Source organism: Cebus imitator, unplaced genomic scaffold (genome assembly GCF_001604975.1).
Source record: "Cebus imitator isolate Cc_AM_T3 unplaced genomic scaffold, Cebus_imitator-1.0 Scaffold745, whole genome shotgun sequence".
NCBI lineage: Eukaryota > Metazoa > Chordata > Mammalia > Primates > Cebidae > Cebus > Cebus imitator.
The window spans coordinates 455,550-482,691 of NW_016108060.1; the positions used below are offsets into that span (position 1 = coordinate 455,550).

The 27,142-nt window shown below is 35.7% G+C and overlaps 2 non-coding genes across 2 annotated transcripts; one reads left to right on the top strand and one right to left on the bottom strand.

Moving 5' to 3' along the window:
- The first annotated feature begins 1,686 nt into the window (after positions 1-1,686).
- Positions 1,687-1,827, top strand: LOC119469618. The gene has a single exon (XR_005198456.1). It is a non-coding gene; the product is annotated as a U4 spliceosomal RNA (small nuclear RNA).
- Positions 1,828-9,341: 7,514 nt separating this feature from the next.
- On the bottom strand, positions 9,342-9,409 carry LOC119469619. Its single transcript, XR_005198457.1, has one exon. It is a non-coding gene; the product is annotated as a small nucleolar RNA SNORD5 (small nucleolar RNA).
- Positions 9,410-27,142: the final 17,733 nt, after the last annotated feature.

The following is a 27,142-nucleotide window of genomic DNA, read 5'->3' on the forward strand; positions in this document are numbered from 1 at the left end:
TCTAGAGCCAAATCTTTTAATCACTGTATTATACTTCCTCATTATCACTGATAGTTGTAAAAGTCCTCTATATAATGTGGACTATATAGAAAGACAAAAAAAGGAGATTTGAAATGCATACAGTTGGTCACATGAAAACTTTTAGCCAAATGTTCATAACAGCATTATTAATAATGGTAAAAAATGGAAACAACCCAAATGTCTATCAACTCACGAGTGAATAAACAAATTGTGGACATACATACAATGAAATATTATAAAGCAATAAAAAGGAATGGATTATTGGTAAATGCTGTGACACAGCTGACTTAAAAGGGCATAATAAAGGCCACATATGTTATGCTTTCATTTTTTTTTTTTTTTTTTGAGACAGAGTTTTGTTCTTATTGTCCAGGCTCTATGCAATGGCACGATCTCAGCTCACCACCTCCTCTGGCTTCTGAGTTCAAGCAATTCTCCTGCCTCAGGCTCCTGAGTAGCTGGGATTATAGGCATGTACCTCTATGCCTGTAATCCTATGAAGAAACCCCGTCTCTACTAAAAAATACCAAAAAAAATTTTGTATTTTTAGTAGAGACGGGGTTTCTCCATGTTGGCCAGGCTGGTCTTGAGCTCCTGACCTCATGATTTACCCACCTCAGCCTCCCAAAGTGCTGGGATTACAGTCGTGAGCCACCATGTCCAGCCAATATGCTTTCAATTTTAAGTAATGCTCAGAATAGGCAAATCTAAGGAGACAAAAAGTTTGGCTAGTAGGAGCTAGGGCCAGGGAAATTGGTGACTGCTAATAAGTGTGAGATTTCTTTTGGGGATGATGAAAATGTTCTATAATTAGATAGTAATGATTGCCCAATTCTATGAATATACTAAAACCCACTGAATTATATGCTTTAAAGGAATGAATTTATTGTATGTGAATTATATTTCAAAACACTATTGTTATAAAAAGGAATATAGTTGAGTTAAGTTATTTGGTTTATGTTATGTTAGAAAATATCTTAGGTCTCATGCAAAAGAAATGCAGGAACTGTTTGGATTAAATGAGGCTAAGCGTATCTTTCTAGGAAGATGGCATCAAGAAGTTTTATTACGCCTGTAATCCTGGAACTTTGAGAGGCCAAGGCAGGAGGCCAAGAGTTTGAGATTAGTCTGGGCAACATCCTCTTATAGATAAGAAGGATACTTAGTCACTCAAAAGTTTGCATTGTGTTTCATGATAACAATAGCCTTCAGAGCTTATATGGGATGATTCAATAGATAGTGATAGGTTATGACTTTGTTAACACGGCTTAATGTATAGTTGCAAAAAACTTTCTCAGATATCTTTAGTTACCTAGCCATTTCCTAATTAGTTCAGTAGATGTAACCCAAGTGTTAAAAGGATTGTGACTGGGCATGGTGGCTCACACCTATGCACTTTGAGAGGCCAAAGTGGGCAGGTCTTTTGAGCTCAGGAGTTAGAGACAAGCCTAAGAAACATGGCAAAACCCCATCTCTACAAAAAATACAAAAGTTAGCTAGATGTGATGGCACAGCCCTGTAGCTGGAGCTACTTGTGGGGCTGTGCTGGGAGGATGGCTTGAGCCTGGGAAGTTGAGGCTGCAGTGAGCCATGTTGGTGCCCCCCTATTTGAGCCTGGGTGACAAATCGAGATGTTCTCTCAAAAAGAAAAAAAAAAAAAAAAAAGGCTTTTCGCAGTGGCAGTATCATAGCCAATGAGGTTTATCTGAGGCGCGATTATTGCTAATTGAAAACTTTTCCCAATACCCCGCCATGACGACTTGAAGTATAGTTGGCATTGGCAATTTTTGACAGTCTCTATGGAGACTGAATTTAAAAAAGAAAAAGAAAAAAAGGAAAGTAATAAAAATTGCTGTTCTTGTTTAAATTGCTGCAAAGTGCAGTTAAATCTAGAAATAATAACAAATTACTAGATTTTGGAAGGTATTAATATCTATGTGAAAACAAGGGCAATGCAGGGCAGAGAGTAAACTCTAAAACTTTGAGTTTGTTAACTGTTTATACCTCTACTTGTAATGTCTCAGATTTTAAAATGACAAAGTATCTCCTAGGGTTTAAGCAAGTGACTCTTTTTCTGTTTACTGATACTGTGGTATGTTGAAGATGTAAAATAAGGTTGAAAAGGAATTGCTCTGCAGCAGTCTTCATAATGGCAGGACAAAGTGAGAAATGGTTAGGGTCAGAATGATGATGGCTCTTCATGTTTGCTATACATGGTATTTACAAATACCAGCAGAACTTCTACAAACTCTTCATGGTAAAATGAGTGAAGATTTTTAACACTAGTCCCTATGGAACTATGACTTGTAGTTTTGGACACACAGGGTGAATTGCTTAAGGTTAATTGTATTTGAATTTCTAACCTTACGTAATTCTAGATACCAGACATTCTTGTGCAATGCTTCTCTCTCTTTTTATTCTTATGAGAATGTTGGGTTACAGCCAGTTGGATCCCATACCTTGGGACCATGATTGATAACTGGTGAGTGGGAAAATTCACTGATCTGTAAACATTGAGCTTTAGGCTTCAGGGACATATTTAAGGTACCCATGCTATTGTACCCAATAAAGAAGTATATTGGCTTTATATAATTGCTATGATCACTTTTTCAATGAGTTGTTATAGAATTTTACTTTTTAAGAGTATAATCATAGCATCTACTTATAGGTTTGTTGAGTATGTATGACAAGCCCAAGATAGATGCCCATGTTAGACCCATCAAGAAGTTGGTGCAGTGATGGTTATGGAAAGCAGTTAGGTAGCATTTAGGTTCTGTTCTCCTTACTAGAGAAATGAGTAGCTTACTTTTCTTTGCCCTCTCTTGTTTCTCATAAAACTTTGTTAACCTCCTCAGCTAACTATAAAATTTTGTATTAATATCTCTGTAATTTTTTTAAAAGCCGTGCACAGGTTTGAGTGTAGTACTTCATCTTTGCTTTTTAATGCACTTCTAAAAAATGTAAATCTTTTCTCATATTAGGAATATTTTGATTTGTTGTTTATTTTTAGCTTTGCTTTTTGTAAGTAATTTCCATGGAAGATACACCATATTCAAAAGAAGAAAAATGGGCTGTGAATTTTTGCTGATGTAATACTCTCTTCAGAGGGAATGCCTATGTTCAAGCATAGAAATGCAGGCAATCTACCATTTAGGTATGCCATACAGAGTACTGATATTTTTAATTTGTTACTTTTAACATTTTAAGATTTGTCACAGTTTGTTCTGTGGGTGGGTAAAAGTAATGATAATTTTAATTACAGTTGTCATGCCTCATTAGCCGTCGCTAAAACCTGCCTTACCAAATCACTTATTTTCTTGATGCAGTGTTAAATCTAGTTTCTATGTCCAGATTATACATTAATGAGAACTATTCATCCAACTGTCAAATGGATTATTATTATAGTATTTTCTCTTGAAATTGATGATGCATTAACAAAAAGGAATAAAAAAGCTTCATTAGGGAAAATGAAAGCCAGATAACATAGCATGGTATCTCTGAGTTATTACTCCTGTTTTTCTTACCTGGCTGTACTAAGAAGGGCACCCATTTAAAAACACCTTAATTATTAGTTGTGCTGCCTCTGAAGTAGAGCACCAGAATTTGAGAGTAGTACGATACCAGTGAGATTCCATCCTTAGCATGCTGTCCTGGTCCTATTAATTTTTTTAACCTGTTCTTTCAGCACTTTTCCTGCTTTTGTTTGAAGCCTCTTGCTTTGAAGTTATAGAATTTTTATATTTGCCATTGGCTGTAAAGTTATCTCTGCTCTTTTATAACTTTTCATGATATCTCCATTACAAGGATCACTTTTAACACCCTCTAATTAGTTCAGATGATTATTAGCTTTTCGTTTGTTCTACTGTGTATTCTGTGTACATTAAAACAGAAGAAGAAACCATTTCTAAAAATGCAGTGTCTGATAGTTTGCCAAATTAGAGTGAGCATCTTAAAAAGTGAATTATTAAAATATTAATTCATTTACATTCCTGTTTTAATGTACCAAAAGTAACTGATGAAAGGAAGAATACCATAAATGGGTACCTTTCAAATATGAGGGAAGAAAAAATGTCCAACTAAATACTCTTACCACATGAATTATTTATCTTAGTAAGTAATTATTTTAGCACAAACAAAAACAGATACATTTTAGCAGGATAAAAACATACTTTAAACTTTGTATTGTAGATTTTATCTTTCTTCCAGTCTAGTCACGGAAACATTTTTTTCTCCAGTAAAGCTATATTATCTACATAAGTTGAATTTAAAACAAAGTTGTATTTTAATTTTGGAGTTGTCTAGCACATTACAGCTTGCAGGAAAACACTGGCATAAAGCAAAGCTAACAGACATTTTGCTAATGGCTCACCTTATTAATGGCTAAGATTTAATTATGTGTTTCTACTGAAAATCAAACTTGAAAAGGGCATTTGGTTACTAACTGTGGGAACTGAATAATTTTTAACTTTTTTGTTTTTTGTTTTATGAGGTGGCGTCTCATTCTGTTGCTTAGGCTGGAGTGCAGTGGCGTGATCTTGGCTCACTGCAGCCTCTACCTCCCGGGTTTAAGCAATTCTCCTGTCTCAGCATCCCGAGTAGCTGGGATTATAGGTACCAGCCACCATGCCTGGCTAATTTTTGTATTTTTAGTAGAAGCGGGGTTTCGCCATGTGAGCTATGCTGGTCTCAAACTCCTGACCTCAAGTGGTCTACCTGCTTTGGCCTCCTACAGTGCTGGTATTACAGGCATAAATCACTGCACCCGGCCTATTTTTAATATTTTGAAACAACTTATTTACTATTAAAAATGTGGTTCTTGTTTCAAATAAGAAATTTTATAGACATCCAACTAATTTTTTTCAACATATATTATAATTTTAAAACATTTTTATCCACATGTTTTTCAAGAGCATGGGAAATCTAGGGTATGGCATTTTAAAGTGACTTTAAAAACAATTCTTGGGTTTTGTTGAGGTCAAAATATTTTTTAAAATACAATGAGTTTGATTTACTGTTGACAGTTTTTCTACATTTAATTTTTTTTTCGTATTGTTTTAATTAGTCATGCCTTTAAAAATCCTCAGGGTTTCTGGGAAACTCTTTAGATTTAGGGGTTAAAAACTTAGTTGTTGACATTGAAATTTTTCTCTAGTATTTGTAAGAACTCAGGTGTTTAAGGAATGGAGCTTACTTTTTTTCTCTTCACAAGCCCATTGTAAAAGATATAATGAATGTAGATGAAGGTGACATCTGAGATAAGAAGAGAGGTATTTTTTTTTTTTCTTCACTCAAGGAAAGCCATTGAATATCAAATGGGTCATGTTGTAATTTAATTGGGTGTAAATTGTAACTTTTTAAATCATTTGCCTACTTAGTGTATATCTCTAGTTTTTATGTAATTCATCTCTCATAATATTTCAGTTTACACTGAAGTAAACGAGCAAACAAGAATAAGTCTTGTAAACAGAAGTAGAAAGTGCAGTCAGAATGCATTGCTGAAATTATAAAACTGATCCTAAATTGAGTTAGGTAGGACAGCTAGTTTGGATTATAAGAAATGCAACAGAAAAAAATTTGTCCAGTTCTTCCTCTATTTTGGGGGGAAAAAAAAAGGAAGAAAAGCCAAATAAATCACCCTAGTTAGAGGTAATTCCTTGACATCTGTATGCTCATTTTTAGGGCCAAAAAATAGTGGATTTCTCTTTGGAAACTGTAGAAGCTTTCTCTCCTTCCAGTTACACGTGGTCACATCAACATTTGACACGTGGGTACCATGCACGTGGCAGTGCTATTTACAAACACCATCCTAGGATTCCAGAGGCTGATGTAACAGTGGAGAGAGTAAGCTTTGAGTGTCTGTGGGCGGAGGAATCAACACAGCTTAATTCACTGTCAGGGAACCCTTTTCCTTGTCTGGCTCCGATGGGGTCATGAACCAAAGATCAAGGTGTTCAGGTCAGGATCTTCCCTAATGTACAGTTTTTCTACCGAAGCCTCTAAAGCTGTGCCTAAATACAAGATTAATCTTTCTATGCCTTGCAGCAAACGGAACTAGTCATGCCAAATGATTTTTGTGATTTGGGGAAACGTGAGCAGATGATGCCTTGGGTCTGATTATAATTCACAGTGCATGCCCTTTAAGTCAGGTTTGCATACCTGCCTCCCAGCCTCACGAAATGCCTTTTAAAAAGTACATCTTGGCCGGGCGCGGTGGCTCAAGCCTGTAATCCCAGCACTTTGGGAGGCCGAGGTGGGTGGATCACGAGGTCAAGAGATCGAGACCATCCTGGTCAACATGGTGAAACCCCGTCTCTACTAAAAATACAAAAAATTAGCTGGGCATGGTAGTGCGTGCCTGTAATCCCAGCTACTCAGGAGGCTGAGGCAGGAGAATTGCCTGAATCCAGGAGGCGGAGGTTGCGGTGAGCCGAGATCGCGCCATTGCACTCCAGCCTGGGTAACATGAGTGAAACTCCGTCTCAAAAAAAAAAAAAAAAGTACATCTTGATATTTGTGAGCATCTTAAAAAGCAAGAAAATTCATGATTAAATTCCCAAGCTAGACAATCTGACCAGAAAACACGCAAAAAAACTCTTGGTTGATCCTGCTCTTTAGTATCTTATTATAGTTACCTCTCCTTTTTCCCCAACCTCTGTAAATTCTCTCTACCCTCCTTCATTTTTAATTTCATATCAAGACCTAGAGCTAAAACAGCCACAAAGCTTTAAGTCTCTTACATTTAGAGAGTGTTTCTCCTATCCCAGAATGATTTTTAGAGCTTTTCATTTATTTTTATCAATACCAAACAAGTTGAAATTGAAAAAAAAAAAAAGGGCACCAAGAATTTAAATGTCTAACCCTGTATATCTGATATATGTGTACTGGTGCTGTTCACCAGTACACATATACCAGTGTGCTTAGCTGTAAGCACACTGGCCTGAATATTTAAAATATGAATAAAATTTGAGTTCTTTTTATGTTGCATCTAAGGATCATTTGAGATGGATGTCATCATTGGTCGTCCAAAATGGAAGCCTTCTTGCCTAACAAAGAATTGTAATTAGATTATCAAAGATGAAATTTATAGTTAATTGAAAAGTTAGCTCATTTGACTGCCTCTTTCATAGAATTTGTTTTTGTGATTACACTACCTTTCTAAAAATGGGAAAAATAAGCGTGTTTCAAATGTGATACTATAAATGAATTTTTTTTTTTTTTAAATAAGGGATCTTTTCCCAAGGGCTAACCAAGCACCAAATCTGTTTTTCTTTTTACTTTTTTTTTTTTTTTTGAGACGAGTTTCGTTCTGTTGCCCAGGCTGGAGTGCAGGGGCTCAATCTCAGCTCACTGCAACCTCTACCTCCCGGGTTCAAGCAATTCACTGCCTCGGCCTTCCAAATAGCTGGAATTACAGGCACCCACCACCACACCCATCTAATATTTGTATTTTTAGTAGAGACAGGGTTTCACTATTTTGGCCGGGCTAGTCTTGAACTCCTGACCTTGTGATCTACCTGACTTGACCTCCCAAAGTGCTGGGATTACAGGTGTTTTTCTTTAATATTTGGTATAAGAAAACTTTATATCTGGAATAACTTAAATATTATCTGACCAAACCTAATATTTACATATAGAAACTCAGGTTCTAGCCATTTAACATCTAAAGCTGTTCTTATTTAGAGGAAATTTTTACCAAAAAAGTGACTCATTCAGCCATCAATAAAATCTAAGGATAGATGTGTTTTCATTCTGTTGCAGAGCAAAAATACCTTCTGAATATGAATAGATATTACTTCTTTAGTGTTTATCACATATAATTTATAGTACATTTCTGATACATTGAATTAAGATATGGTGAGAGTAGGTGGTAGATTTTTAAAGGTTCTTACTTGCTTGCTTTTTATACTGTTGGACTAGGAATGATGTATTTATCTCAATCGCCCTGGGCCCAAATAGCAAAAGCTTCGGTGAAATTACTTATAAGTGTACTTTTCCTGCACAGAGCAGAGCCATAACTGAAAACTATTGAACTTTAACAAAAATCATTTTATCTTATGTTAGAACATTAATACTTTCCTCCTTCTCAGACCTTTGTTTCATAGTAAATCACATATGGATATAAGCTGCAAGTGCTCAGAATTTGATTAAGGCTACAAGTTAATGCATTTCTGCTAAAAAAGGGATTTAAATGTAACTTTGATTTGACTATACTGTAGTTTCACTTGAAGGGGCAAGCATGCAATAAACATTGACTTATTCAAGGCATAGGCTGTTTTCATAAAGATGAGAGTGAGTGACAGTTGTCTCTGTATTATAAGATATCAAAATGGTAAATTGAATGTGATGCATACCAAGGAACAATGTGGAAATTTTAGGCTGTTCATCTTTTCTTCAATTACTACTAAGTGTGTATATGTGGTGTGTATGTGTTTTGAACTTTTCATATTTAAGCTAAATCCTCTTTGGTAGAAATCATCAATTAAACAGACTATAGTAAAAGTGTCTATAAATATAGAATGAAAAAATGCTGATGTCATGCATTTTCCCTAATATCTTGAAGGTGCACAAAATCTTCGAGGCCTTTTGTATAAACTACTTTTATGTGGTTCCTGTAGAAGACAGCTGAGGCACCAAACACACACACAAAACAAACAGCTTGCTTGGTGATGTTGACATTCGTGCCAGTGTGTTCTCTCTTACATAGGAGTCCCAGGTTACCCTGATGCCTTCCCACATGGTCAAACACATGGAGCTTTCATGTTTACACACAGCTCCAGAATTCTGAAGACTGCGGTTGTTTAACTGTGAGATACAGGGAAAAGGAGTGGTGTCTCTCTCACTAGCTGTTCTGTATCATGAATATTGATAAGCATTGGCCTTAGTAAAACCTGACTGGAGGAGAAACATGGTAGATGCCTAAAGAAGGCTCCCCTGGCTGACATTGTTTATTTTAAACTATCATTACCACCTAAAAGGAGCTTTTCACTTTGAACTTAAAATAGTAGCTTTTAACCCTGACTAGCGAGCAAGTAAGCAAGTAAGCTCTTTAGTATTAAAGAGTGAAGGTGACAAGCCCTGAGGAGTGTTACTCTCTTTCATAACCAAGCTGACTCAGACTCTAGTAGAAGCTAATAAAGTAACTTAACCATCTCTAAAAATGTTGCTGCATACCTTCATAGAAACATAGAGTTGGAGTGAGAGCTGCATTTTCTTGTTTTTAAGATCGGGAGACTACAAATTTTTCAGTGAAGAATAAATTTTCTGTCACAAATTATGAAGATTTTTTAAATTTTATTTTTATTTCTTTTTTTTTTCTTTTTCTCTGTCAGAATTTTTAGTTCATGCCTGTATCATTCAACAGTTGAACAGTTAAATTCATTGTCTGAAGAACATTTTAAAGATCTATTTCAAACTCTTTTTCCTACTTGTAATGAATTATTACTTTTTTATCTACCTTTTTTGAACTTTTCCTCTTTTTCCCTGAATTATAGATTTAATTCTGTGTAAGTATATGTGTGTTTGAATGTGTTTTTATATTTTAGATCCAGATTTGTATACTAGAGCTGTTTCTAACTACTCATAAGACATTGCCACCTGGATTCCCACTACCTTCGTTTCAGTATTTCAGTAAATAATTAATCAAAAACATAGTTTATTTTCAAACATGGAATCATGGATTGTTACCAGCTGAAAGGACTTTAGAGACTCACTAACCCTATTCCTTGCATTTACAGATGAGAAAACATAGGCAGGGGAAGGTAAAGCCAATTGCCTCAAATAGCATAACAAGCTATGTATATTTCTTATAATAGCTACTATTTATTAAGTTTCTGTGTTGGGTTAAATACCATGCCAAGTGCTTTCCAGAGATTATCTAATTTTTGCATCATTATATTTTTGTTGGTGCTATTACTCTCCCCACTTTACTAAGGAAGAAACCAAAACATGGGGTTGAATAACTTCTCCATAAATTTTCAGTTGTCTTTGGCATCTCCCTATTTGCAAATCTCCGTTGTCCCTTTGTTCCTAATAGATAAAAATCAACTGTTAAACAGTTGGATGCCATCAACCAGTCTAGTGTTTGGAGCTAGGAAGATTCAATTGTGTGTGTGTGTGTGTGCGCGCGCGTGCGAGCGCCAGCTTTATTGAAGTATAATTGACAAGTAGACAGTTGACAAAACTGTACATATTTAGGGATAGAGTGTGATGTTTTAATATACATCACATTGTGAAGTGATTATCACAATGAAGCTGATTCACGTCTGTCACCTCTCAGTCATTTTTTATGTTTATGGTGAGAACACTTAAGAGCTACTCAAATGTAGTCAAGAATATCATACAGTACTAACTGTAGTTGCCATGTCGTACATTAGATTTCCAGAATGTATTAAATATTCATCTTGCATAATGGAAACTGTGTACCCTTTGACCAAGCTATTTCCTCTACTACCCAGACCATGGCAAACACCCTGTTACTCTCTGCTTTTGTGAGTTTTACTTCTTTATATTCCACATATAAGTGAGATCATGCAGTAGGAAGATTTAGTTTAGAATCCCGACTTTCCTTTCTATTAGCTGCATATGTCATATTCAGGTTGCTTTAGCATTTGTGAATCTGCTTCTCCACCTATAAAGTAAGAACAACTAATAATTCATATTTCATGAATTACTGAGAGGATCGAATGAAGTATAATCATAATTAAAGCATCCAGCATGTTACTTGGCAAAATTGTAGTGATTGAATGAATATTTGTTTATTCCTCAAGTATGTTTTGAGCATCTATGTATCAGGCAAGAAGAGAGCCATCATCTTTACCCTTCTGGAGTATACAGGCACATAGGAAACAGTCAATACTCTGATATATATATATATATATATATATATCAGAGTATATATATACATACATATATATATATATATACTCCAGAAGGGTAAAGATTGTTGATGAATATCAGAGTATTGATATATATATATATATATATATATATGTATATTATGTATATTATTTTTTAGACAGAGTTTCACCCAGGCTGGAATGCAGTGGCATAATCTCGGCTTACTGCAACCTCTGCCTCCCGGGTTCAATTTATTCTCCCACCTCAGCCTCCCAAGCAGCTGGGATTATAGGCATGCGCCACCATGCCCAGCTAATTTTTGTATTTTTAGTACAGACAAGGTTTCACCATGTTGGCCAGAATATTCTCGATTTCTTGACCTCATGATCCATTTGCCTCAGCCACTCTGATCTTCTTTTAAAGCATAATGGGATTATAGGACTCATAGACTGGCCAGTTAAGGAATTTCCCAGGATGTTTTCAGCATCTGCTCAAAAGGTGCGATTTCCCAACTGCCTGAATGGTCCTAGGTGCTAGAGTTGGCATGGCTTTCTCAGTTTTGGGACCAGACAGGGAGACTGTGCAAGTGTAATGGCACAGCCTCTGAAGATTGGCTCAAGGGGGAAGAGATGAAGGATTATTTCCATCCTTTTTATTGTTCTAATCAGGATATAAATTATGAGCTCATAGTACCATCCTTTCACTATCACCCTTAATTGTATTTATTAGATACAATGAAAGGATATGTTTTGTCCATAGAAATATTAAATGATAGCATGCCTGATTTCAAAAGTACTAAGGACTGTAAATATTACTAGTTTTTCCCCTACTTCCTATCATATTTTTAGAAGAAGAAACAACACTTTGGCATACCTTGCTTAAAGATAAGTTGATATTTGGCTGGGCATGGTGGCTCACACCTATAATCCTCATCTGAGATAAGGAGTTTGAAACCAGCCTGGCCAACACAGTGAAACTGCATCTTTGCTAAAAAATACAAAAATTAGCTGGGCATGGTGGCAGGTGCCTATAATCCCAGCTACTCGGGAGGCTGAGGCACAAGAATGCTTGAACCTGGGCGGCGGGTGGCAGTGATCTGAGATCACGCCATTGCACTCCAGCCTGGGTGACAGAGGGAGACTCTATTTCAAATAAATAAATAAATAAGATGGATAATAGTCTTGGTATGCTAATCAGGGGCTACCTGTGAGACTGGAAATTCCTTACATGGCAGTGTCATGGAATTTTGGGCCCATGTGAAACATGTTTTTGACTGTTTTAACTTAAAATAGTTAACAGTTTAAAAATACATTATTTATGTGTCAGAAACTGTTTGCTTTCATTGAGATTGAAGTTTCTTTGAGAACTAGGATCACATCTTGTATGTCTGTTGAATTTCCCACAATAATTATTGTACAACCAAATTAATAGCAGACCCTCAATAACACTTACTGATTATTGCCATGTATAAGTTGGGATACTCTTGAGTACCTTTCTAAGTCTTCACTTAGGGAAATACAGAACACAAAATGAAATGTTTGATTGGTTGCTTAGTTTCCACAGTGACTTTTCAAAATACATAGGAATATGGGAACAAAAAAATAAAAGTCACTGTAACACCAAGCAGTGTGACTGAACATGTAGAAAAGGAAAAAGTGATCCTGTGACACCAAAATTAGTTTTTTCTAAGGGTGATACTTTAAGCATTAGGATTCTTTTTTGCTAAATTCTTTCAGTTTCTCAAAATTATTCCATGTTTTTATTTCTTTCCGTTTGGACTCAGGTTTTTCTGTAAGCATTCAATTTTTCTTAAAAATTTTAATTGTATTTTTTGGTTCTTGTTGATGAATGAAATACACTTTCTTCTTGAAGTCTGATTTTTCTGTTCTAATTTAGTTTCTTCTTATTTTTCTCCTGGCTATATCCATTATTCCTTCAGTCTCATGTCTTTGTCTGTATTTGATTATTATTTTTCTTTGTACTACTGTTTTTCTTTTTATAGGAAAAAAGGAAAAAACAGGGGTTTCTACAAATGTTATGCTGAGTCCTTACATGTCCAAAATGCCTTACATTTTTCCTCATAGTACATTAATAAATTACTGGGATTAGAAATGTAAGTTCAAAGTAATTTTCTCTCAGAACTTGGGAAACATTGGTACGTTGTTACCTTTTATGTGGTATTGCTTATGAGATATCTGATGCCAATCCGATTCTTTTTTAAATAACTTTTTTCCCTATTCAAACGTTTATTAGGCTATTTATCTCCTCAGTTCTGAAATTCCTCCAGATATGGCTCTGTTAACATGTATTCTTCTCAGCACTTGATGATTCTGTACAATCTGGAAACAAGCACCTTTATTCAGCTTAAGGTACTATTTTTCCATTGTACCTTTGATTATTTCTTCCTTCATTTTCTCCCCCTATCTTTATGGAATTCGTGTTAATGGCGCATTAGAACTTGTGAATGGATTTTTCTTATTTATTAAACTCCCTCATGTATTTTTCATCTGTTTTTCTCTGTATATTTTATTTTCTCAACTTTCGATATTTTTGTTACTTGAAATTTAATTTCCAAAAAGTCAGTCTTCTGTTCTCTGATTCATTTTAATGGTAACCTATTTTGTGGCTCAAATCCTACAAAATGTATTAAATTTTGTGGAAAAATTAGGTAAACAAAGGAAATAAAATTTTACCTAACCATGTCTAAAAATACAACTAATTATAAGAAAATTGTGTGTATAGCCAGGCACAGTGGCTCACACCTATAATCCCAGCACTTTGAGAGGCCAAGGAGGGCAGACCACTTGTGGTTGGGAGTTCAAGAGCAACCCCGTCTGTACTAAAAATACAAAATTAGCCAGGTGTGGTGGCACATGCCTGTAATCCCAGCTACTCGGGAGGCTGAGGCAAGAGAATCTCTTGAACCCGGGGGTAGAGTTTGCAGTGAGCTGAGATTGCGCCATTGCACTCCAGTCTGGGCAACAAGAGTGAAACTCTGTCTTAAGACAAAAAAAAAAAGAAAATTTGTGTGTATATGTACATACATATGTGTGTATATATACATAGGTATATATACACATACATATACATATATGTATATATGAATGTACTATGTATATACACATGTATGTATATATGTGTACATACACATATATATGTGTACAGGTATACTACATATACATGTATATGTAGTATATGTGTGTATATATGTATACATATGTAGTATGTCTATGTACACATGCAGTATATGCACAAAGAAAAAATATGTATATAATAGTTTCACTGTACTTTATTTGCTCCCTTTTAAAATAATCATGCGGCCAGGCATGGTGGCTCACACTTGTAATCCCAGCACTTTGGGAAGCTGAGGCAGGTGGATCACGAGATCAGGAGTGTGAGACCAGCTTGGCCAACCCCTAAAAAAATTTGTAAAAATACAAAAATTAGCTGACTGTGGTGGCGAGCACCTGTAATCCTAGTTACTCAGGAGGCTGAGGCAAGAGAATGGTTTGAACCCGGGAGGCGGAGGTTTTAGTGAACCAAGATTGAGCCACTGCACTCCAGCCTGGGTGACAGGCTGACACTGTCTCAAAATAATAATAATAATAGTGCTAGAGTTCATGACTGACTAATTTTCAGAACTTGGTGTGTATGCTTGTTTATGAAGTCCTCAGTATTCTCATAGTATGCTTTAGAATTATAGTGCCCAGGCATAGTCAGTGACTGTGCTAATAGTCCTAGCAGTAGAGGTTCATCCTGTATAGCTCCAAAGTGAACTCTTTCTGGGCCCTTAGAGGTACTTTGCTCATCTTCATATCTTTTACCTATCTTGCTGTTCAATAACAGGTAATACAAAAGGAGAGAAATATCATTATTTTCCACTGCTTAGCAATCTTTAAAAATAAATGTGAAACCCATAAGGACATAATCTTTTACCCAGAGCCCTTGCCTAGCTTTAGGGAATGAAGGAAACACTAGAAACAATAGAGAGAAAAGAAATAACCAATCCTCCAACACTTTTTGTTGACTCTAACTGTAAAATATATCCAGGATCTGACTGCTTCACACCATTTCACCAATTTCCATCTCTGTTCAAACTGCCTTCATGTGACACTTTGAAAAGTGCAATTTCCCTGTCGTGAGTTTCCCTGTTTCTAGCTTTGCTTCCCCTTCTTACTTCACCATGAATTCTTACCCAAACAAAAATTCAAGTGATCATTTAAAAATTAAGTCAGATCATGCCTCTCCTCTGCTTAAAACCATTAATGGGTCTCTATTTCACTCAGAATATAAGCCAAAGCCCTTTTCATGACCCACCAGTCCTCGGGTGAATTGACTGTTATTTACGTTTCTAATTCAATTTTTGCCACGATTCTCCCTCATTCTATTCTTATTTCCTTGGCTTTCTTGCTGTCCTGGCAATAAGACAAGCATCCAAGCATACTTTTTCCTCTAAAGGATGGAGGAAAATTCCTTTTTTTTTGAGATGGAGTTTCGTTGTCACCCAAATGGAAGTGCAGTGGCATGATCTTAGCTCATTGCAACCCCCGCCTCCTGGGCTCAAGTGATTCTCCTGCCTCAGCCTCCTGAGTAGCTAGAACTACAGGTGTGCACCACCGCACCTGGCTAATTTTTGTACTTTTAGTAGAGACGGGGTTTCACCATGTTGGTTAGGCTGGTCTCAAACTCCTGACCTCGTGATCTGTCCGCCTCAGAGTCCCAAAGTGCAGGGATTACAGCCATGAGCCACCATGCCTGGTCAAGTGTTACTTTTTCAGAGATAAATTCCCTAACATTTCTGTCTAACAGACTGTCACTCCTGACCTTGCCTTATTTTATTTCCTTCTTTTTTTTTTTTATGTTATTATTTCCATAGGTTATTGGGGAACAGGTTGTGTTTGGTTGCATGGGTAAGTTCTTTAGCAGTGATTTGTGAAATCTTGGTCACCCATCACCTCAGCAGTATATACTGTACCCTATTTGTAGTCTTTTATTCCTCACCCCCTTCTTATTCTTTCCCCCTAAGTCCCCAGAGTCCATTGTGTCATTCTTATGCTTTTGCATCCTCATAGCTTAGCTCCCACTTATGAGTGAGAACATATGATGTTTGGTTTCCCATTCCTGAGTTACTTCATTTAGAATAATAGTCTCAGTCTTATCCAGGTTGCTGCAAATGCCATTAATTCATTCCTTTTTATGGCTGCTTGTATTCCATCATATAAATATACCACAGTTTCTTTATCCACTCATTGATGAGCATTTGGTTGGTTCCACATTTTTGCAGTTGCAAATTGTGCTGCTATAAACGTGTGTGCAAGTATCTTTTTCATATGACTTTTTTCCTCTGGGTAGATACCCAGTAGTGGGATTGCTAGATCAAATGGTAGTTCTACTTTTAGTTCTTTATGGAATCTCCACACAGCCACAGTGGCTGTACTAGTTTGCATTCCCACCAGCAGTGTAGAAGTGTTCCCTGTTCACCATATCCATGGCAACATCTACTATTTTTTGATTATTTTTATTATGGCCATTCTTGCAAGAGTGAGGTGGTATCACATTGTGGTTTTGATTTGCATTTCCCTGATCATTAGTGTTATTGAGCATTTTTCATATGTTCGTTGGCCATTTGTATATCTTCTTTTGTGAATTGTCTGTTCATGTCCTCAGCCCACTTTTTGATGAGATTGTTTGTTTTTGTCTTGCTAACTTGTTCCTTATAGATTCTGGATATTAGTCCTTTGTTGGATGTGTGGATTATGAAGATTTTCTCCCAAACTGTGGGATGTCTGTTTACTCTGCTGACTGTTCCTATTGTTGTGCAGAAGCTCTTTTGTTTAATTAAGTTTCACCTATTTATCTTTGTTTTAGTTGCATTTGTTTTTGGGTTCTTGGTCATGAAATTGTTGCCAAAGCCAATGTCTAGAAGAATTTTTCCCATGTTATCTTCTAGAATTTTTATCGTTTCAGGTCTTAGATTTAAATTTTTGATCGATCTTGGGTTTATTTTTATATAAGGTGAGAGATGAGGATCCAGTTTCATTCTTCCACATGTGGCTTGCCAACTATCCCGGCACCATTTATTGAGTAGGGTGTCCTTTCCCCACTAATTTATGTTTTTCTTTGCTTTGTCAAAGGTCAGTTGCCTGTAGGCATTTGAGTTTGTTTCTGTGTTCTCTATTCTGTTTCATTGGTGTATGTGCCTATTTTTATATCAGTACCATGCTGTTTTGGTGACTATGGCCTTATAGTATAGTTTAAAGTCACAATTTGTTCTTTTTACTTAGTTTTGCTTTGGCTATGTGAGCTCTTTTTTGTTTCCATATGAATTTTAGAATTGTTTCACCTAATTCTGTGGAGAATGAAGGTGGTATTTTGATGGGAATTGCATGGTTTATCAAACCTTGGCAAAGTGTTTCTGCTTTTCTTAAATTTTTTTTTTATTGTCTGCTTCCTCCAATAGATGTGAGTTCTCTGAGCTCAGGGACATTGTTTGGGTCACTGACATATAGTCTCAGCATACCAAACAGTGGCTAGCACATGGTGGGCACTCAATAAATATTTGGTGAAAGTTCGAGTGAATGAAAATGGTTTCTAAAATGGCAACAACGGTAGTCCCAGCTCTGAGGGCTGAGGCAGGAAGATTGCCTGAGCCCCAAAGTTTGGGACCATAGTGCACTAAGGTTGTGCCTGTGAATAGCAACTGCACTCTAACCTGGTCAACACAGTGAGAACCCATCTCTAAAACATGGCAGTGATATAATCTTATTTTTACTGCTTTTCTCTTTAAGGCTACCAGTGTTGTCTTTTCTCTGCTGATTTCCCCTCACTGGAAATTAAAGATAGATAAAATAGCCATTGCTTATTTATAGGTGAATTTAGGCTTTTGAATCCATGAGGAATAGCTGAGATAATCTTCCAGGAACTTCTGGAGCCAAGGCAACATTCGTAGCTAAAATACCATGTTTATTGGCAACTGTACTCTTTTACGATGCTAGTGTTTCAATTACATAGTGTGTTTAAAAGGCTGTTGTGGCTACCTCAAAATATAAACATGATATGCAACACTACATATATAATACAATCAGTTTTAAACAACTGATTTATAAATAGACTTAGGGTGCTCAAGCCTCCTGCAAGATGAGCACTGCCTGTGTTCTTCCTTCTGCTTCCTTTATTTCAGTTGTATGTCTACCAACTTCCTCCTCCTTCTACACTAGGAGAAATTGCACTGTTTCCAATATCTTTAACATCTGCTATCATGATGAGAAAATATATTTTCTGGATTTGAAATACCTTCTTCATTCATTTTTTTAAATGGCGGAAATAAATTCATAGTGTTTTGAGTGCAGTTTTCTTCCTGCTGTTATTGCTGGCTCAAAATCCAGCAGCATTTCAGTGTTATTTCTGAGCTCCATGATGGAAGTTCCATTTCTATTTTATTCAAAGTGTTATCCCAAGTGTCTAGCACAGTGCCTGGAACAGTGTCATCCCGAGTGTGTAGCACAGTGCCTATAACATTTATTTAGTGGATGTAGACCAATACTATTAGATAATTCTCATTCCAAAGATTTAGTGGCATGAAAAAATAATGATTAATGCTCTACTCCATGCTAAGTAAATGAAGTGCAAATTGTTAGAGTTGTTCTTTAGTTTTCTTCCAAATATAGGGAACTTTCTGAAATTAAAGGAGCATTGAATAATGAGTTTTAATATATGTTATTGATCATAATAATATGTAATCATATAACCAAATAAGATAACACAAGCCAGTAGTTTTCTTATTCATCTTTTGTTCTTTAAAAAATGACAGGAAGGTTAGAATTAGAGATAGAATTAGATGTAGAAACAGTCTTCTTCAAACCAGCAGTGTAACTTACTGAGATATCTTCTGTAATCCTTAAATTCTATATTGGTGCTACCAAGGTGCAACTCTTGAGCTAAAACTGCCTCTTGATAAAGGATGCTGGTTCTTGCTGCCACTGTCATGTTTGCCCATTTACAGTGGAATATACAATATAGTACCTGGGATGGTGAAGAAGGGGAAGCAGCAACTTTAAAGTAGCTGTGGATAAACCTACAGAAACAGACTATTCTCTTTCTTCCAGATTGCATTATTCATTTCCACATGCGTGGTCTTTATCTGCTTTGGGAGTCTGTTTCCTAATCTTCCAAGACTTATCATCACCTGCATATGTCTATAGCATGCATTTCTCAGATAGGTAAGATAGAATTAGTATATACTTGGTATAGCAAAAAGGCTTGGTTTTCTTTAAATTATATTATTGGTTTTTCATGTGATACTGGAGAGAAAGCTTACTATTTCTTCATCTGTAAAATGCAGTACCTGGGCAAGGTAACATTTTGTGAAATTTCACTGAACTTCAAGCTCAGCAAAGTGTGTGTGTGTGTGTGTGTGTGTGTGTGTGTGTGTGTGTGTGTGTATGTCTATTTGCAATGCATCACAGACCTTAAATAAATACAGTTGATCCTTGAACAACTTGGAAGTTAAGAGCACCAACCCCCTGCACTGTCAAAAATCCACATGTAAGTTTTGACTCCCCAAAACTTAACTACTACTTAACTACTAATAGCCTGAGGCTGACTGGAAGCCTTGCTGATAACACACACAGTTGATTAACACACATTGTCTATTATATGCCTTATGTACTATATTCTTACAATAAACTGAACTAGAGAAAAGAAACTATTAAGAAAATCATAAGGTAAAGAAAATATATTTACTATGTATTAAATGGAAGTAGATAATCATAAAGATCTTCATCCTTTGTTATCTTCACCTTGAGAAAGAGAGGGAAAAGGATGGGTTGGTCTTGCTGTTCCAGGGGTGGTAGAATTAGAAGAAAATTCACATATAAGCAGACCCATTCAGTTCAAACCTATATTGTTTAAGGTCAACTGTATTTATTACATTGCATCTTATAAGTGACCGTGTTTTGTTTTGTTTTGTTTTGTTTTGCTTCTTCATGGAAAAAAATAGTGTTCCATTCAAATGCCTATATGTTTATGAGAAACATTTCAGAACTATGAAAGTTGAATTCAAGGTTTCTTGCAGATTGTGTATACTTTCTGTAATGTTTGTTACAGTATGAGAATACGAGTGGTCTTAAGACTTGAAACTGATTAATTGATTAACTGTTTACTCAGAAAGAAGATATTTCAGTGAGTATTAATCAGAGGTATTCTAGTAGATGACATAGTTTTGGTAATGAAATTGATATGAGCAATTAACAGCTTTTTCGAAGTTGGCTATGCTGCTACTCTTATTATACAATGATACTGCTTTTCAGAGCAGAAAGCAAATTACTTTAGTCTTATTTTCATAAACCAAATTTTAAATATCCCTTTAGAGAATAGAAAATATGAAAAATATCTGCTTCTCATACCTCTTAACAATATAAATTTTCTTCTTAAGGGGAAATTTATTCCTGCATGCCAATTGAAAGGATAAAAGTTTACCTATCCTTAGTTTCAAAGAGGTAAATGTGCATAAAATTTCCATTCACTGTGCTGGTTACCAAAATGATAAGTCCCTAGATTAATCTTTTAAGAAAAACTCTACCTTGCTAAAAAACTGCAGATAATAATGAGTCATTTTAGTAAAGGAAATAAAGAAATTCTAGTTTTGAAAATGACATATTTGCTACAAGAATGCAAAGGTGATGACATGAGGAAATTTAAAGTGATTTGTTTTCTCTAGTACTCAGCAAATGCAGGCCAAGAGTCTATTTATTCAAATATTTATTTCATGGTAAATTAAAACTTTTATAAAATTAGGCTAATATTCTTAGAATTCCTGTTAACAACGTGACATATAAACAAGTTTATAATCTAACAGAGATTAATATTTGTTGAGAAAGATCTTGAGACTTCTTCAAGAGTTCAATTTAATAAAATACTGACTTAGGTAGATTTCTGTGAGGAAATATATAATATTTTACCCATGCATGCAAAAATAGTGTATATATTTCTTAGTAGTATGTAGCAGTGACTTCAAAGAACCATAGCTGTCCCTATCAACATATATATTGATGAAGCAATTATAAACATGAACTTAATATGCTAATTATATTTCTATGCAATGCCTCAATTTGTTCTATATACTGCACATATACAAATAAAATTTTAGGTGTATCAGAGAGAGTTAGAAAAGAGCAAATACATGTATGAATTTGATAAGCCTATCCCTTATTTGATAGGTCTTAAAAGATACTTTATCACTGCATTCTTCTAAAGAATGTATTTGTATATTGCAAAACAACCCTGTTCGAGAAGTAGACTATGATCACAGATTTTCTTGCCACTAGTATTTCCTAAGATATATTTGGAATAGAAAACCTGATATTTTTATGGGATTACATATGGTTAAAAAGTAAAAAACAAAACAGTCTTTTAAAAAAAAATACTGAGACTTTGGTTTTCAGCCTGGCATGTAAGGAGCTTAGAAGCCACCACTCTATCCTAGCAAAAAAGCAAAAAGCTGAATAAATTAGAAAATTAACCTCTCTTCTTAGAGCCGTCAGAAAAATGAGATTATAGGGCAAACCAGTGCATGAAACATTAGAGCAGCAGATGGGTAGATATAAAGAATCACAGCTTAGTGGGACAAAAACCTACAAGGGAAATTTTTGTGGGAATCAGTGCCAGGTAGGAAAACTTGAACTGTATTTGAAAAATTGTTGGAGGTTCAGTGTGGGCAAGTCTACATGTTAAAATCTCCAGGAGGACTCAGTTATGAAAGGGCCTGTGCTTTTGTGAGTTTTACCTCCATAAGTCTTCACAGTGAATACTGGAGAAAATTCCCCAAGGGGAGAAGAAAAGGAACCATCTTGAAATATGTCAGAGCATTTTGTTGGACTCAAGGCCTGCCCTCAAATGAAACTATTTTACCAGAGTCTAAACTTTTGGGGTTTTATAGGAGCCTAACCTCTCAAGGGGAAAGGAAATACCTAAGTTCAGCCCCCTTTTAGCTTTCCACATAGGCAAAGGAAAATATTTAACTTTAGACAACTCAAACCATCCTGTCCACTTTAGGGAACGCAAGGGAACTGAGAACACTGGTGAAGTTGTTAGTCCAGGGGGACAGTTTCACCAAGGAGTGAGACCAAATCATAAGGCTACAGAGTGCTTCCCTTTCCCACACAATTTATCATCATATTACTAAAAGCCTATTTATAGCAGTTTCTTTTACCGAGTATATCACAATCTGTCATTCAATGGAAAAGTTGTAAGGCATGCTAAAAGGCAGGAAATGCAGTTTAAGATATTGTACAAGCATCAGAAGCAGAGTCAAATATGGCAGTGATATTGGAATTATCAGAACAGAAACTTTTTTAAAACTATGGTTAATATGTTGAAGGTTTAAAAAAAATAAATGACATTCAAGAACAGATGAGTAACATAAATATAGAGATGGCAATTTTAGGAAAGACCCAAAGATAAATGCCAAATATCAAACATAGTGTACAGAAATGATTAAAAATGCCTTTGATAAGCTCATAAGTAGATTGAATATAGCTGAGGAAAAAAGTCTCTGAAGTTAAGGATATGATAATAGGAACTTCAAAACTAAAATGCAAAGAGAAAAAAGACTGGGGAAAAAAACAAGAGAATATTCAAGAACTGCAGGAGAACTACAAAAGGTATAATGTACATGTAATGAGCATACTAGAAAAAGAAAAGAATAGAGGCAATATTTGAAGCAATAATATATGAAAATCTCCCCCAATTAATGTCAGACACCAAACTACTTCTCTGGAAAGCTCAGAGAACACCAATCAGTTAAGTGCCCCAAAACTACACATGTGCATATTATATTCAAACTTCAAAAAATCAAAGATAAAAAAAATATTGAAAGAATCCAGGAGGAAAAAAATACCTACAGAGAAGCAAAAATAAGAATTTTATCTGACATATCCTTATAAACCATGCAAATAAGAGAGGAGAGTGAGACATTTAAGATGTTGAAAGAAAAATCCAACTGTGTGCAATTCTGTACCTTGCAAAATTATCCTTGAGAAGTGAAGAAGAAATAAAGACTGTCTTAAAGAAACAAAAATTTCAGAAATTTGTTGCCAGTGGACCACCCTTACAAAAAATGTTTAAAGTTCTTCAGAGAAAGATAAAATGATATAGGTTAGAAACTCATATCCACATAAGGAAAATAAAATTAGGGATATCGTAAAATTTCCCCAACTTGGTAAAGAAGATACACAATAAACCTGTAGCTAACATCATACTTAATTTTTAGAAACTCAAAGCTTTCCTGCTAAGATCAAGAACAAGGCAAAGGTGTCCCCTCTTGCCACTTGTTTCCTACTAGAAATGCTACCTAGCGCAGTAAGACAAGGGAAAAAAATGAAAACCATACAGATTCAGGAGAAAGTCAAACTGTCTTTGTTCACAGACGACAAGTGTTTATGTAGAACATCCAACAGATCAGAAAAAATAACAACAAAAAGCAACCAGAAAAACTGGAACTAATAAGTGATTATTGTAAGGTTGCAGAATACAAATTTAATATTAAAAAAGCCAATCACTTTCCTATCTACCAGCAATAAACAAGTGTAATTTGAATTAAAAACACATTGCCATTTACATTAGCACCCCAATAAATGAAATACCTTTGTATAAATCTAACAAAATATATACATGATCTATATGAAGAAAGCTACAAAAGTCTGATGAAAGATACCAGTGAAGTAAATACTGAAGAGATATTTCATGTTCATGGATAGGAAGGCTCAATATTGTCAAGATGTCAGTTCTTCCCAACTTGATCTATAGATTCAGTGCAGTCCCATTAAAAAGCACAGCACAATATTTTATGGATATCAACAAAAGGATTCTAAAGTTTATATGGAGAGACAAAAGAGCAGAATACCCAACTCGGTATTTAAGGAGAACAACAAAGTCAGAGGACTGACAGTGCCTGACTTTAAAGCTTACTATAAAGCTCAGGTAATCAATGTGATGGGTACTGGTGAAAGAATATTCATATAGACCAATGGATAGAATAAAGAGCTGAAACAAACCCTTATAAATACAATCAAATGATCTTTGACAAAGGGGCAAAGGCAATAAAATGGAGCAAAGATGGTCTTTTCAATAAATAATGCTGGAAAAACTAGACATTCACATGCAAGAACAAAAATTTTTGAAATCAAAAATGAATATAAACACAGATCTTATATCCTTTGCAAAAATTTAATCATAGCCCTAAATGTAAAATGCAGAACTATAAAACTCCCAGAAGATAACATAGGAAAAAACCTTGATGAGTTTTGTATGGCAGTGACATTTTTTTTTAGATACAACACCAAAGGCACGATACATGAAGGAAGTAATTGATAAGCTGGACTTAATTAAAAGTTAAAACTTCTCCTCTAAGAAAGACAATATCAAGTGAATGAGAAGCAAGCCACAGATGGAAAAATTATTTGCAAAAGCTATTTCTCATAAAGAACTGTTGTCCACAATGTACTAACAACTCTCACAACTCAACAGTTCGTAAATGAGCAACCCAACTTAAAAAATGAGCCAAAAACCCGAACAGACACCTCACCAAAGAAGATACACAAGTGTCAAGTAACCATATGAAAAGATTTCAATTATCATACATTATTAGGATATTCCAAATTAACTATGAGATACCACTACATGCCTGTTGGAATGGCCAAAATCAGAACACTGACGAAACCAAGTGCTGGTGAGAATGTGGAGCAATAGGAACTTTTGTTCATTGCTGGTAATAATTCAGAATGGTTTTGTCACTTTGGAAGATAATTTAGCAGTTTTTTTACAAATATACTCTTACCATATGATCTAGCAATAACACTCCTTGGTTTGGACTTGAAAACTTATGTCCTGGCCAGGCACCGTGGCTCATACCTGTAATCCCAGCACTTTGGGAGGCTGAGGTAGGCAGATCATTTGAGGTCAGGAGTTTGAGACCAGCCTGACCCACATGGTGAACTAAAAATACAAAAAAGAAAATTAGCTGGTCATGGCAGTACATGCCTATTATCCTAGCTACTAAGGAGGCTAAGGCAGGAGAACTTGAACCCAGTGGAGGGAGGTGGAGGTTGCAGTGAGCTGAGATCGTGTCACTGCACTCCAGCCTGGGTAACGGAGCAAAATTCTGTCTCAAAAAAAAAAAAAAAAAAAACTTATGTGCACATAAAAACCTGCACACAGTGTTTAACAGTTTTATACATTATACATTTATACAGTTTGCCAAAACTTGGATGCAATCAAGATATCCTTTAATACGTGAGTGGATAAATAAACAATGGTATATCCAGATAAAAGAATATTATTCATTGCTAAGAAATGAGCTATCAAGCCATAAAAAGACATGGGTGAAATGCATATTATAAAGGGAAAGAAGCTAATCTGAAAAGGCTAAATACTGTATGGTTCCTACTCTATGACATTCTGGAAAAAGCAAAATTACGGAGACAATAAAAAGAGCAGTGTTTTCTAGGGTTTGGGGGAGGGAAGAATGTATATGAAAATTTTTAGGACAGTGAAATGAATCTATGCAATACTACAGTTGTGGATCTATGTCATTATACAGTTGTTCAAACACATAGAATATAACCACCAAGAGTGAACCCTAATGTAAACTATGGACTTTGGGTATCATAATGTGTCAATGTAGGTTTATCAGTTTAACAAATGTACCACTCCGGTATGGGATGTTGATAGTGGGGAAGGTTGTGGGGGTGTGGGCACAGCAGGCATATGGGAACTTTCTGCTGTTTTATTGTGAATCAATTGTACTATAAAGTTTATTAATGTTAAAAAATTTAGGCAATCTGAAAAAAAAAGTTAATCAAATTAGGTGATTATATTAGTCCATTTTCACACTTCTATAAAGTACTGCCTGAGACAGTAATTTATAAAAGGAAGAGATTTAATTGACTCATAGTTTAACATGGCTGAAGAGGTCTCAGGAAACTTATAGTCATGGCAGAAGGCAACTTCACAAGGTGGCAGGAAGGAGAAATGAACACAAAAGGAACTACCAAACACAAAACCATCAGATCTCATGAGAACTCACTCACTATGACGAGAACAGCATGGGGGAACTGCCCCCATGATCCACTTACTTCTACCTGGTCTCTCCCTTGACACATTCGGATTATGGAGATTATAGGGATTATAATTCAAGATGAGATTTGGGTGGGGACACAAAGCCTAACCATATCAGTGATAAAAGTATATCTTCTATGGAGTGCTACAGTGTTTCATTTCAAGTCTTCTTTTGGACCTCCATTTTCCAATTTGAGGCCAGGTCCTCCTTAATTGACCCACAACCTTGTTTGCAATGAAGAATTAACACAAATCTTTCATTAAAAGAAATAGGGGAGGTGATGGGGGTATGTCCATGGGCATTATTCAGTTGCCTTCATCTAATGCCAGTGATACTGCAAAGGCTACAGTGGAAATTCATGTACCTACAGACAGACTCCATCTTTTTCCCAAAGTGTTCAGGATAAAAAGTCTTTTGATTTTATTTGAGGATTTTTTTTTCACCATCTATCCTCAAAAAATGATATATCCTCTTTATTTGGGAAATGAGTGCTTATAATAGAAAGTAATTTGTAGTCAGCTGTTACACTTAGATGATTTGTGTCACCTCTGACCTGCTTTCTGATAATAGATGACTTCATTCATGGCTCTCTAGGTGACCTGTGTACCCTGACCTGGCATAAACCTAGAGTATTAAGTCACTTCAGTGGCACATGTTTGAGGGAAGATTGACATCCCACTGGAAGACTATCTACAGTGAGATCCTCTAAAGCAGCTGCATTCCTAGTGAGGCATGATTAAGTTTATCCCTCTATTAGGTTCTTCAGTATTACTTGTCTTGCCCAAGAGGAAAGTTTTTCTAGCATGTAGAGCATCTGGTTTTTACTAAGTGTTTTTCATTTGTTATCTCTCTTCTTTTACTGTCTTTTTCTTGGGAAGTTACAGTAGTTATGCCTTTCTGGTCAGCTGGCTGTTGGCCTGTCATAGAAATAGCACTTTCACATCTTCAAGTGTAAGGAATTCAATGCTCCAGCCTTGTCTTAGTTTCTCATCCAGAATCAATGACAAGACTTTCAGTATCGATTGCTCATGGCCTATGGACCTGAGTCAACTTGGCATGAAGGACTTTATATACAAGCTTCTCTAAACGCAGAGTCTGTGGCTTCTTTTTGCCAAACTCCACTTTGCTCAGCGATAACTTTAAAATGGTGATTTGATTTGTTCCTGGTCT